This window comes from Ixodes scapularis, unplaced genomic scaffold (assembly GCF_016920785.2).
Source record: "Ixodes scapularis isolate PalLabHiFi unplaced genomic scaffold, ASM1692078v2 PGA_scaffold9__187_contigs__length_104089568, whole genome shotgun sequence".
In the NCBI taxonomy this organism is placed as follows: Eukaryota; Metazoa; Arthropoda; class Arachnida; order Ixodida; family Ixodidae; genus Ixodes; species Ixodes scapularis.
In genome coordinates, this window is record NW_024609884.1 from 101,971,405 (window position 1) to 101,984,590 (window position 13,186).

Below are 13,186 nucleotides of genomic sequence, written 5' to 3' on the forward strand. Positions count from 1 at the left end.
TGGCTCACACATGGGATGTTAATGTTGTGAATATTTGAATGAATTTGGTAGTGTTTTTCATATTTGTACAAGTTATGTAAAGGGGTCAGGCAAGCATGACAAAAAACAAACAAGCATATAATACAGCAGAGTCCACCGGAACAAACATCAAGTGCGGAAGGGTGCACCTGGGCCGACGGTTTGGTGACGTTTGTGTCACATGTGGAGAGGTTCTCGCCTGTGCGTTAGAGAATAAATTATAAGAACACAAGCCCTAAACAAGTACCTATAGTCGGTGACAGGTCAAGAACGAAGTGGCAGCTCCTCCAGCGTTCGCTCTGCTCAAGTGGAAAGAAGTGGGAGGAGCTGCCACTTCCTTCTTGACCTGTCACCGACTATAGATTAATTTTACAAACTATGCTTAGCAGTCTGGCAAGTGAAAAAGAAAAAAAAAATCAGTGTCCTCAGGATAGTTGATTGCACACCTTGCCAGACGGTGCATGTCTGTGCAGTGTGCATAGCTTCTATCCTGGGCACCAGCGATTCGGGTCATTAGTAGACATGTTCTAACGAAGCACGTATCCTAACTTCACAATATATGCTTAGCGATTTGATAAGTAAAAAGTGAAAATACAACAGGGTCCGCAGGATAGTTGATTTCTTAACTTGCCTGACGGTGACTTGAGACTACGGCGGAAAAAGTGCCATGACTACGGTGGCGCCTGGGCAAAATACATGCAAATATGTATCGAAATACAGATACAAAAAACTTTGTCAAAAATTATTTAATTACAAATGTAATTACATTAAAAAAAACATTTAAGTACAAGATACAAATACAACCAAATGTAGGTCTCCTCCAAATACTTTTCGAAATACATTCCTCAAAATTTGCGTCAGCGACTTCAGGGCACCTGCAACGGGTTACCGGGTATCTTATTTTAATTTTGCATCGCACATTTGGAAGTTAGTGTGCGAATCTCTAGCAACGTGATAGAAATATAATCACAAAAATGTAATCAGCTTGGACGTAATAGGTGAAAAAAGTACAGAGCTTCAAGCAGCTTTTTTTGTTGATTACATTTTGGTATAGACCAAAAAAGCACCGAGACGACCAAGACGCGCAGCACTAGCTAGAGACTTTTTTATTGTTGCCACTCGCACCAGTTACGAGAATCTGGACGACCCGCGCATTCAGAATGTTTCAGGCAAAAACATGGATGGAAATCAGGCTGGAAAGCATCACAAGTTGTCACAGACACTTATTTAGCCAGTCTGCCTGTGAACGTCGATTTCGTCCTGGACTAGCACCGTAATCACAGTCACTAAACGCTTGTGCTTGATTGAGAGACACTGCATTCGGTGCAGAACGTAGTTTTCTTCCTGCTCTGGACACGTCTTAGGATGAGCGAAATGAGTCGTGACAATAATCTTGAGGGATGTATTTTCGCCCACAAAATTGTATTTAATTACAATTGTATTTGAAATATCCACGTTTTAGTATTTAAATACACACGTCAAATACATTACCCAATTTGTAATTAAATACAAATGCACAATACACAAAGTATTTGAAATACCTATTTAAAATACTTGTATTTGAAATACCTATTTAAAATACTTGTATTTGAAATACTGCCCATCCCTGATATATATATATATTGTGGGTCGCTCTACTATACTGCTGCCCAATCGGTCCCTGCCTGGTCCGCCCTCCCAAGAAGTCACACGAGCAAGGATTGATTCAAATCGTTTTACTGTTCGGCGTCTTGGTTCTGGGCCTGGTAGTCGCTGTCGTTGTCCTGACCGTGCCTGGCGGAATCCTTGTGCACTCTGCCACGCGCACCGGGCCGCCGGCCACCGCTCCTGCCCCCTCGCGCGCCGTCGTCCTCCTCGGCTTCCCACACTTCCCCCCCCCTCAAGGCCCGGTCTTCGGGGGGCCCCGGGTGCTCACTGGTTTTGGCCGAGGCGTTGTTCCACCTCGGCCATGATGGCGTCGTCGGAAGTCGAGGGGGACGGAGGGGGCTGGTGGACGACACTGGCCCGATGGCTTGGGCCGCAAGATGTGGTGGCGGCCGATGTTGTGGGGGCCGTCGTGGTGGCGGGTTCGATAACAGCGGCTGCGGCAGCCGGTGCGGCGGCACGGTTTTCGGGAGGCCGGGCTGGCTGGACGGAGGCCAAGGCAGCGGGAGCCAGGAGGTCCGGGCGGCTTGCCCTCAGGGTCTGGACCGCTGCCGCCACGTTGTCCGGGAGGGGTTGTGCCTTCAGCAGGTCAGAAGGGAGTCGACCTGCTTCGTGGATTTCCAGATGTATTATTGGGACCCCGCACAGCCAGCAGGTGTCAGGCGCTCCCAAGACCCGTGGCGCCGCCGGCTGCGTGTGGCCACGGAACGGGAGTGGGACTTGGTGGTCGGGCTGGCCAGGCGTTGGTCTGGGTTGATGCTTCCAACGCCGGCGGGAAACGAAGTGGACCGCCCCTCCTTCCTCCCACGCCGTCCACGTGGCCGCGGTGTGGCAGGGGGGCCGACTCCAGGCAGGTCCCCCGGTCGTAGACGGACCCGCTCCGTGGTGCGGGGGCTCCGTCGCGGACGGCCCTGCCTGGTGCCGCGATGTTGCTGCGGACGGCCCTGCCCCGTGCCGCGCAGGCCTGCCGGCTGCCGGGCTCGCGGTACCTGCGGAGCCCGGGCGGCGCTGGCCCGCTCCGCCGTTCGGCCATCCCCGGTGTTGACGCCTCCCTGGGCGGCCGCCCCGAGGGTTTGGTCGACCGGACCACTGGGGTCCAGCCGGCCCGGGGCCTGGCCCGTCCGGTGGGCCTCGTGGGTATGGACCCCTGGGGCGGTTTCTCCAAGGAGGCATCCTGTGTAGAAAGAACACTGTCAGACACCGGAAAATCATCACTTTCTGTGGCCGAATGTGGCGGCGGCGGTAGTTTTCATTTACTATGTTCCCCATCGCGACGGTAATACCCCTTCAAGTCCGCGATGTGAACTGGACCCGACTCCTCATTTGTATCACACCGAGTGAGTTTATAAGTAAGCCGTGACATTCGCGTCTTTACCTCATAGGGCCCTTCCCATCTATGAGCAAGCGATGCGGCGAAACCGCTAGCTGCGTTACTCAGAGGGTGTGTTCTTCTCAGGACCAAGTCACCAACCTTGAATTCCAAGTGCCTATGGCTCCTGTCATACTGCGCCGCTTGCTCGATCCTTGCGGCATCAAGATTCTCTCTAGCATCGTGCAGCGCCCCAGACAAGCGGTTCGTTAGCTGTTCCGCATACCTAGAGAGCGGGCGTCCTGGTGTTCCTTGGTTGCTCCGTAACTCGTTCTCCAGCGGAGACGGGATCTCTTTACCCAGGTTCAGAAACGCTGGCGTGAAACCAGTCGATCTGTTCACAGTATTCCGGATGGCAAAACCGATCTCAGCGATGTGCTCATCCCAGTCTCGGTGTCTCTCCGTTAGCGCGATCAGCATGCTTTTGATATTCCGATTCACACGCTCAGTGATATTGGCTTGGGGATGGTACGGTGTTGTCCTCTTGTGCTTTATGTTCAGCGCCAAGCAGGAGTCCACGAACACTTTACTAGTAAAATAACTAGCGTTATCACTAATGAGACACCTGGTTGTGCCGAAGCGCAGGAAAGTATCTAGTAACTTTTCCCAGATCCGCTCTGAAACCAGCTTCCTCAGTGGGTACAGCTCTGCCCACTTTGAGAAATGATCGGTGATAACCAAGAGGTACTGGTTTCCCCGCGGACTTCTCGGCAGTGGGCCGATGATGTCGCAAGCGACGATCTCCCACGGGTAGTGACTCTCCACCGACTGCATCAAGCCCGGAGGCTTGCCCCCTCTGGGCTTCGCTTTCTGGCAGGCTGGACAGCTGCGGGCGTATCGGAGTGCGTCTTGCCTCATCCCCGGCCAGGTCGCGGCGCGGCATAGGCTAACTTATGAAAAGTCTTGCTGCCACTGCCATGACCTGCCAGAGCCGAGTCGTGGAAGTACCCGATAAACCTCTTCCTGGGAATCACCACCCTGAAGGGAGACTCATTACCCTCCCCTTCATCGATCGTTGGGATGTAGCGAAGCAATAAGCCGTCTTCGCCCAGCAGATATGAATCAAATTGATCATTAACTCGACCGCCAGCCTTCCCGGTGTCAACCGCAATTTCAGCCAGTTTACCCAACACCCGCTGGCAAAAACCATCTGCTTTCTGGGCCTCGACAAGCTCTTCCTTGCTGACCACTTCACCCCAAGCGACGATCCTTTGCTCCTTCGTGCCGCGCGCTAAGGCTGCTACGAGTGCCGGTTGCTTCGCCTCCTCCCAACCGTCCGTGAGGGACCTCGCCCCTGCATCCGGAGACATTCTCCTGTTCTTCCCACGCTTCTCGCTAGACTCTGGTTGCGTCACCTCCTCCCAACCACCATCCTGGGGCGCCCGAGAGAGCGCATCCGCGACCTTGTTGGTCGATCCATTTCGGTACTCAACCGTGTACGAGTAGCGCTGCAAGGTTAGTACCCAGCGGGCCAGCCTTCCCGCGGGCTCTTTTAGCCTTTGAATCCAGGTAAGTGCTGCGTGATCAGTCTGAATAACGAAAGTCGTTCCGTCTAAATAGAGGTCGAACTTCTTCAGAGCAAACATGACGGCCAACCCCTCCTTTTCCGTCACGCTGTAGTTGCGTTCCGACGGTGTGAGCGTTCGACTAGCGAATGCCACAGGGCGCAACTGTCCATCGTGCTCCTGTAGCAATACTGCTCCGACACCGTAGTCGCTCGCATCTGTCTGCACAACAAAATGTCGATTAAGATCTGGTAACCGAAGGCTAGCGGTGCTTGCTATTGCCCTCGCGAGAGACGAGAAGGCAGCACCCTGCTCTGGACGCCAGACCCACCTCGAGCCTTTCCGGAGCAGCAGATTCAATGGCCGCGCCAGCTCCGCGCACATCGGGATGAACTGCCGGTAAAAGCCAACCATCCCCAGAAACCTTTGAAGGCTCTTTACATCGTGCGGTGGTGGATAATCGAGAATGGCCCTCAATTTCTCATCGTTCGGCTTCAAGGTACCATTGTCTACGACAAAGCCTTAAAGATTTACCTTTGAGGCGGCCAGTTGCACCTTTTTGGATTAATTGTTAGACCGGCCTCACTCATTCGCCTTAAGACGATCTCGAGATGAGTTAGGTGCTCTTTGAACGACTTGGAGAATACCACAACGTCATCCATGTAGGCCATGGCGAAGTTAAATTTCGCATCGCCCAGCACGATGTCCATGAGCCGTTGGAAACTCGACGGCGAGTTCGACAACCCAAACGGAAGACGCGTAAACTCAAATAACCCCCTGTAACAGGGGAACGCCGTCTTTTGGACATCGTCTGGCGCCACCTGGATCTGGAGAAAGCCCCTGCTACAATCCAGCGTGGTGAAAACACTCGCGCCTCCAAGCGAATACATTATAGACTCAATAGAGGGAAAAGGATACGCGTCCCTTCTAGTGACCTCATTAAGTCTTCGGTAATCAACGCAAAGGCGCGCGGTGCCGTCTTTCTTTGGCGCCAAAACTACTGGAAACGCCCAGGGACTCTGCGATGGCCGCACCGCCCCTGTGTCCAGCATCTCGTCGAGAGCTGCGTCTAGGAGGGCCCGTTTATGTACGCTTAGTGGTCTAGGATTACACCTCCACGGCCTGGCCTCTCCTGTATCTATCTTATGTTGTAAAACAGTCGTAAGCCCCGGTCTCTCGGTAAACATAGCTGCGTGTTGGGACAAGGCGTTCGCTAGCATCCGCCGTTGGTCGGCGGGCCCATCGAAAGACGCAATTATCATTTCGACGTTCCCGGGCACGACTCGCGCAGCTAATACCTGCTCCTGGCGTGACGCAGCGAGCGAACGTTCCATTCCCTGCACCAGAGATGATGGGGCAACAAAGGGAATAAGAGGAGAAAACGCACTATAACGATACCCGTTGTTCCTCAAGTCCAGGATTATGCCCTCACGACAGACGAAGTCCTGCCCCAAAATAACAGGAATCGACATACCGGGCAAGTAAACGAAACGTTGCCTCCTTCGTCTGCCGTCAAGGCCAAGGTGAAGGCGCATCGCCCCTTGCGCTTCGGCCAATCCTGTCGCTAAACGCAGCGGAGTTACAAGTTCCCGCGCGCAAAGGTTCCTGTTACGGCAGTCCTCGTACACATTATCGTCAATTAGAGAAAGGGTAGAACCGGTGTCAATTAGTGCCGAATATTCTCTACCACCGATCTCTACACGCACGTACGGGCCCTTCTCAGGTGTCGTGCTCTGAGCCCGACACGCCGACGGGGCCATCGCCACGCGGTCGCCGGCCACAATTTCCGCCCTGTCGGCACACTGATACTGGCCTCGGCAGCGGCCGGCAACCTCGACTCAGAGGACCTGATTAGTGGCGCCGGCCTGTGGCGTTTCCCTGGGAACCCTGAGAACCAGACGCTACCCACGTGCAATGCCGCCTGATGTGCCCAAGACGGTGACAGTTGTAACACCTGACTTGTGGCCGGTCGTTACGCGAAACCTGTCCATCGTTACTCTCACGCGACACTTCATCTGTGGCAAACCGCGGTGAGTCATGATTCCCGCGACTGTCGTGACCAGTCGCGCCTCTGCGGTGGTTGACCACTGCGCCACCCCTACGGGTCTGAACTCGGGCCGAGTTTGCGTTGGCTGCCCTGCGCCTTTGCTCGTAAGCGAAGGGGTCCAAAGCCCGGGGCGTTATAGTTACCCCGTGACCGCGCTCCGCAACGGCCGTATACGCTGTCCGCGACTCAATGTGAGTGTCTGCGGCGCGTCCTGCCCACGCGCATCTTGGCTCTAGGGACTCCTCGGCCCTCGGAGGGGGGCGGTACTGCAGCTCAGCGAGCAAGCCCGCTTGGACCGTTCGCGCCTCTCTGGCAAGTGCCTCCAGATCCGCGAAATCCCGTCCGCGCAGATAGGCTTTGAATCTAGGGTGACATTGCCGTATCGCTCTAGCTACCTTCTCTGCGTCGGACGTGGATGGCTCGGCCCTCGAGTAGAGCTCCTGGAGCGCGCGAACGTACTCCACGAGGCTCTCGTCGGGTTGCTGAGTGCGATTAGCTAGTTCGTCCCTAATCCGCATCTCGTAATCAGGGGGCAAAAATTCCTCCCTAAACCGCGTCCGGAAGTCCGCCATCGATAGAAACGGTTGTTGCAACCGTCTCCAGCGCGACGCGTCGCCCGTTAACGCGATTGGCACGATCTGCACCAAGGCTGTTTCGTCTGATGCTCCCAACGCGGCTAGATACGCGTCCAAGTCCTGTAAGAAATCGTGGACCGATTTCCCGTCGGAATATCCCGCGTAGGTCGGCGTCGGTACGGACAACCGCGGTCAGGGCAGAGACATAGGCGCGGCACTCGCGACTCCTGGAGTCGTCGCGATTTGTCGCGAGAACGTCTCCATCATCGCCGTCATGGCGCGCATAAACTCGCCGACGTCTGCCGCGCCTCCAGCTGGAGCTGGTGGTAAAATCCCAGCATCTGGAGATGCTCGCGTACTAGAGCCTTCTCCGGCCCCCGCAGCGTCAGTCGGTTCCTGAGTTCCGCTCTCAGACGAGTCGTCCTCGTCCCTATTGGGGGTCGACCTCGTCTTGGGGGGCATCGTTAGCGTTTACCCTTCTACACCACGCTGAACGCTCAATAGATCTGTGTGACTCCCCGGGACGAACAGAACAAGCAGCAGACCAATCGGGCCCCACGTTGGAAGCGCCAGTTGTGTGGGTCGCTCTACTATTCTGCTGCCCAATCGGTCCCTGCCTGGTCCACCCTCCCAAGAAGTCACACGAGCAAGGATTGATTCAAATCGTTTTACTGTTCGGCGTCTTGGTTCTGGGCCTGGTAGTCGCTGTCGTTGTCCTGACCGTGCCTGGCGGAATCCTCGTGCCCTCTGTCACGCGCACCGGGCCGCCGGCCACCGCTCCTGCCCCCTCGCGCGCCGTCGTCCTCCTCGGCTTCCCACAATATATATATATATATATATATATATATATATATATATATATATATATGGGTGATTTCATCTCAAATCGTGCAGGCAAAAAGGGTCGAATTTTTAATTTCGCTGAAAAAAAAAAATTTTATGAAGTCGTCTCTAAAAACGCAGCAGCCACAAACCGCAAGTTCGTCAGGTTTTTTGTTCTCGACTTACGAATTTTAAAAGAGGCCGCGGCGGAAAACAGTGTTTTTCACGTGCGTCGTGGGTCGGATGTTTCGCTCGATCTCCCGCCGTGGATTTTCAGTCCACATTATATTATATTTTTTTCATGCACTCTGTGGATACATTTAAAAAGCTCTAATACCATAAAATAATTTTAGGCGTTTTGCTTTTTTTTTTTTGTAAAAATGTCAAAAACGTCCCCTCGGTCAATTGTTGACGAACTTTGACAATTAAATACTGGTGATCTACTTGGGTTACATTAATATTTTTGATGTCCACGGAGAGCCCAAAACACGCTCTTTATATATATTATAAAATGACTCGGGCTGTATGAAGCATCCTTTGCGGGACGTTTACGTTAAAGGGATACTGAAGCGAAACTTGAAATACACCTATTATGGTCAGAGATAGGTTCAATATGATCAATGATATCCGTAAATCATAATCGCGCGTTTGTATGTGGAACGGATGGCTACATTTTTCACCCTGAGGGGCCCGATTGGGCGCGCGCTCAAAAATCAGCCATCGGAGAGCGCGATGCGTTTTGGGATATTGGGCGCATTCGTGACGTCACTTGTGCCAGACGGGAAAGGCTACGGCGTGGATGTTGTGGTTACGAGCGTTGCCACTTGGTGGCGCGTCGACGATTTACGACCTGTGACAACGCGGCCGTTTGAGATGTGCAAGGGCTGCACGCACGCTGCACCACGGCAAGTCGGCAACCACGGCACAGTGACAAAACCAGCTCTGAGGCCGGATTTTCAAAGCGAACTCACGACGAAAAAAGTGCGTACGACAAATTTGAGAAAAAACCCGTATTCTCGAAACGAAATTGTCGTAACTTTTGCGCAAGTTACGACAGAATCCTATGACAGCACCGGAGCTGTCTTACGCACTTTTTACGATCAAATCAATATGGCCGACAACGTCGCTCAGTTACTTGTTAGCGACGACCAACGGACATATATTTTTCTATGTGCTCTTCTCGTGCGTCCCGACTTCAATCAGCAAGAAAAAAGGAAGGAATACTTGAAACAGACCACGACGATCAAGAACGCAGGATCCACAAACACCCGAGAAGAGCTACAACTGCCACGATTCTACCGACCAAGCGAGCTCGGCAGAATACAGTAGGCCTAGCAGCAACACCGACTCGGCGCACCGTAGCTCCGGCGGTCCTTGGCCAAGACCGTCTGCCCATGATCGGCTGGCCTGCTGAACGGAATATGCCCACGCGACCCTTGTTGACCCTTCCGGATGAATAGTGTGATCCCTGAACTAAAATTCAGAGGTCAATCTTTTCCCCTTGTCATCTCGATCTCCTTGTTTTCCGAGACAGCGGTGACGAACGCTGTTGTCGAAAAGGGACTCTCATTGAATCTATCTGCTTGTTTTGTGTGATATAGAGCTCAAATAAACGCCATACGGATTACCTTTGCAACACGGTATGTACGCTTGGTTATTAGTACGCCATTTTTATTCTAACACGACGCTACGTCACTGTGTGGGAGCTACGCGACGTCGGTCCCACCTTTCTTTGCCGAGTGTCATGTCAGTATCGAGTTGCAATCGTAAAAGATCGGTCCAGAAGCGCTTACCGAAACGCGGTCTAACAGAGCGAATCCAGCACTTCGATCAAACGCGCGTGTTCGCACCGAGTGTGAACAGATATTTGCGTGGCTCTTGCTGACACTCTCGCAGTTCAAACATATTTTTTTAACGTCGGCTCGCAGCTCGCGACTCGCAGCAACTAATACCGGCCGTGCCAGAAGCATGCTCGGGTCGTGTCGTGCAAAGAGCCGCAACGAGAACGAGCTCACTGTGGCCAACTACGCTTTGGCTTTATCCGCCAAGGCTTTGCAAACGCGTTCAGGCCTAGGCTAATTCTGCCGGCACGCCGTATTGCCGCAGAACGGCGCTGCTCCTATGCCACAAGTGATGTGACCAGAACTTTCCCCCCATTAACCAGATGTGAATTTGAAATCGTTTAATTAGGTTTAAAATTAGTTCTCCTGTGTTTTACAGCGCAATATTGATGTTTCCAAAGTGGTGCCTGTCCCTAGCCCGTATTTATACAGAAAGATCGGCGCTAAAATTTCGTTTCCGTATCCCTTTAATGTTATGCGAAAACCGAAAAGTATCATTTTTGAAATCGATTTCCCCCCCCCCCCCCCCCCAAAAAAAAAAGCGTTTTTTATTTTTTTTATTTATTGTTAGAATGTAGGTATGATAGTTGTCTACACGAAAAGCAAGTCGAGAAAGTGAGTATTTCGTTTGTATCTTCTATATTTAAACATCAATATCGTACGAAAACGTGTTTTTACGGCTCGAAACGTACTTGCAAATTGCGCGTGTTCACGAACTTAGAGATATTTTTGACTTTTATCGACGTTCCCACATAAAAATGAAGTACAGTAGTTCCACCCTGTTATATTTATTGATTTTTTTAAATTTTATTATAGGCGGAAAGAAACATTGGTGGAGTTGAAAGGAGAAAGCAACACTTGTTAACAGACCAGCAGGCGTCGTAAATTTTTAATGTGTAGAAATCGGCAGACGTCGTATTGATTCGGGGCCTTCATTGGCCTATATGAACGTCCCGCCCTTTTGGAACCAGAAGATCACCACGACCTTTCGCGCTCGTTGTGTAAGATAGGACGGCCCGCGACAGTAATGCGAGCACCGCACCCTGTGTCACGAGGAGTGAAATGGTACGAATGTGTCGACGCGGCGAACACTGACGGCCACCCAGGAAGAGTCAGTCAGTCAGAGGATTGCAAAAGGGAAAGCAAAGGAAGTGTTGCCTGAAAGGATGAGAACATCACGGCCTTACAATATCGACGGTCAACAACAGTTCTGCCGGCCAAAACAACGCCGCGTGCGCGCTAAAACCGGCGGCGCGGGACAAGAATCCCGCCGACGCACATACGAAGATGGGCCGGTTCCGTTATGGATGTGGGGAAATTTTGAAACCAGCCTTCCGTGCACGCGTGAAGCGATACCGCGGACTTGCCCAAGCTTCGAGCGCCCCTGGAAATGGCCGTGCACGCTCTATCTCTCTCCACGGAGATCCGATAGCACCGAAGGGTTATCTCTTTTGGAAACAGCAAAGCCCGGAGACACATTAAAAACGAGCGTGTTGGTGAATATACTTGTGTTTATTCTGCCCGGAGACTAGTTGGGCCGAAGTCAGCCTCCTAGTCAACTATAACCGTCTGTGAAGAATGGCCTTCTCTCGAGATGAAAAGTTAGCGCCGGCTGACGTGTTCTTTTGAAAAAAGGAGGGAGAAAGAGAAAGTTTGAGTAACTGCAGAAACTACCTCGAAAGCTCCTCTCCCGATATGAAGCTTCAGGCATAGTCTCGGTTACCTTCTCGCGCATCGCTGCTCGAATCTATTCTTCACTTTGTTCCGCACAGTCACTGTTCCGCACAGCCGCCGTGGATGTGCGTAATAGAGTGAAGAATAGATTTGAGCCTCATCTGCACGCCGTCATCCTGCCAGGCTTCAGAGTCGTGGGACTGGACTCGGGGTCGGTCAGTTAAGACTTTTTTTTTTTTTTTTTTATTTCGTGTGTATTTCTTCGCCCCGCTGAACTTTGTTTCTCGAGTGAGGTTTTGGTGAGCGTTTTTTTATGTTTTCTTACTAACTGTTTGTTAGCATTGTTTAGTTTTTGGGTTTATTTCGTCATGGCGTGCCGGCCTGACGGTGCTGTAGAGAGCGTGTTCGCACGCATTCGGTTGTGGCCCGTTTAGGGAATGCCCGGAGGAGTTGGTTTTTGTTGTTGCCATGTGATGCTGAACGTTATCGTCTTTATTAAACTTTTTTTTTTTTACCTTTACGTGTCGTTGACTTTTTTGTCTGACTCTCTACCTGCCGTGGACGTATCGCCTTGCCACCGCTCGAACCTAAATCTTTTATTTTTTTTAACTCAATTTTCGTTAACATCGGAGTTGGGTGATTTTATTCCTATTTATTTACTTTTGTTCCCTACCCCTCTCCGCGACACTCCCTCCGTGTGTTTCAGACCGTTTCTGTGTCATCACTTTTGTGTATTAGGGAAGTGTAAGGATATTCCTTGGTGATCTGTGCGATGTGGGGTGACAAACCCTAGCGTTTGGTATCGGAAAGAACTGTTTATAATATATCCATAATGTGACTTTCTATGTCTCAGTAATATGACAGCTAATAGCTAGTCATGCTAGTTTACAGTGAAAGGTTTATAAATCGAAACAATACAACGTCTGTGCCTCTTGGATATTGAAGGTCTACACTCTAAGAAAAAAATGGAGGAAAAAAGTAGCAACGGCGCGTCTTCCTCCCTTCTACTGACGCGCCCCCAAGCGGACACGAGAAAAGGGGAGGAACGAAACGTTTTTCTCCTTCTCCAGGCAGACGGGAGAAAGCTTCCGCCCTCCCGACTCATCTTATTTCGGTTTCGTTTTTCGAGCAGGTCGCGCACGTTGCTTAATAAATAGCTGTTGAGTTGATTGAGCTTCAGCGGCAGCGAAGGCCGCCTGTAATTCCGTCTTCTAGTATAAACGTGCAGAACGTTTCGGTTGCATTGACGTTTTTATCACTAATTTTATCAAATGAGCAAACGAAGCCGCTAGAAACAGCGAAGTTCAGGAGCAGTGCCAGCAGCACCACGTACACTGGGCATAGAGGTGGCCGTCTCCGGATTGCGGGACTCACGCGGCACGGAACTACAGTAGCGAAACCACGCGGAACTGTGTCGACGTTTTCGACGTTATAGAAATCGCAGGAACTGCGTCCAAGACAGGCAGAGACAGGCAGGTTTTGCTGCCGGCTGCCTGGGTGCCTTCCGTGCTGAGTTCGGTTCTGTTTTGCGATGCCGAGTGCAACCGGCGTTCAACGTGGTTCTGTATTTGTGCGTGTCAGTAACGTAGCAGCAACATCGTGATGGCAGTGTTGTGGGTTGTGAACAGAAGACTGGAATTATCGCCGATGTGACCGTGTGTTCGCGTATCAGTGGTGTAACAACAAGATGA

General features: G+C 51.7%; 1 pseudogene; it reads right to left on the bottom strand.

Moving 5' to 3' along the window:
• Positions 1–1,879: 1,879 nt before the first annotated feature.
• On the bottom strand, positions 1,880–7,937 carry LOC115316916 (annotated as a pseudogene).
• Between the last annotated feature and the right edge of the window lie 5,249 nt (positions 7,938–13,186).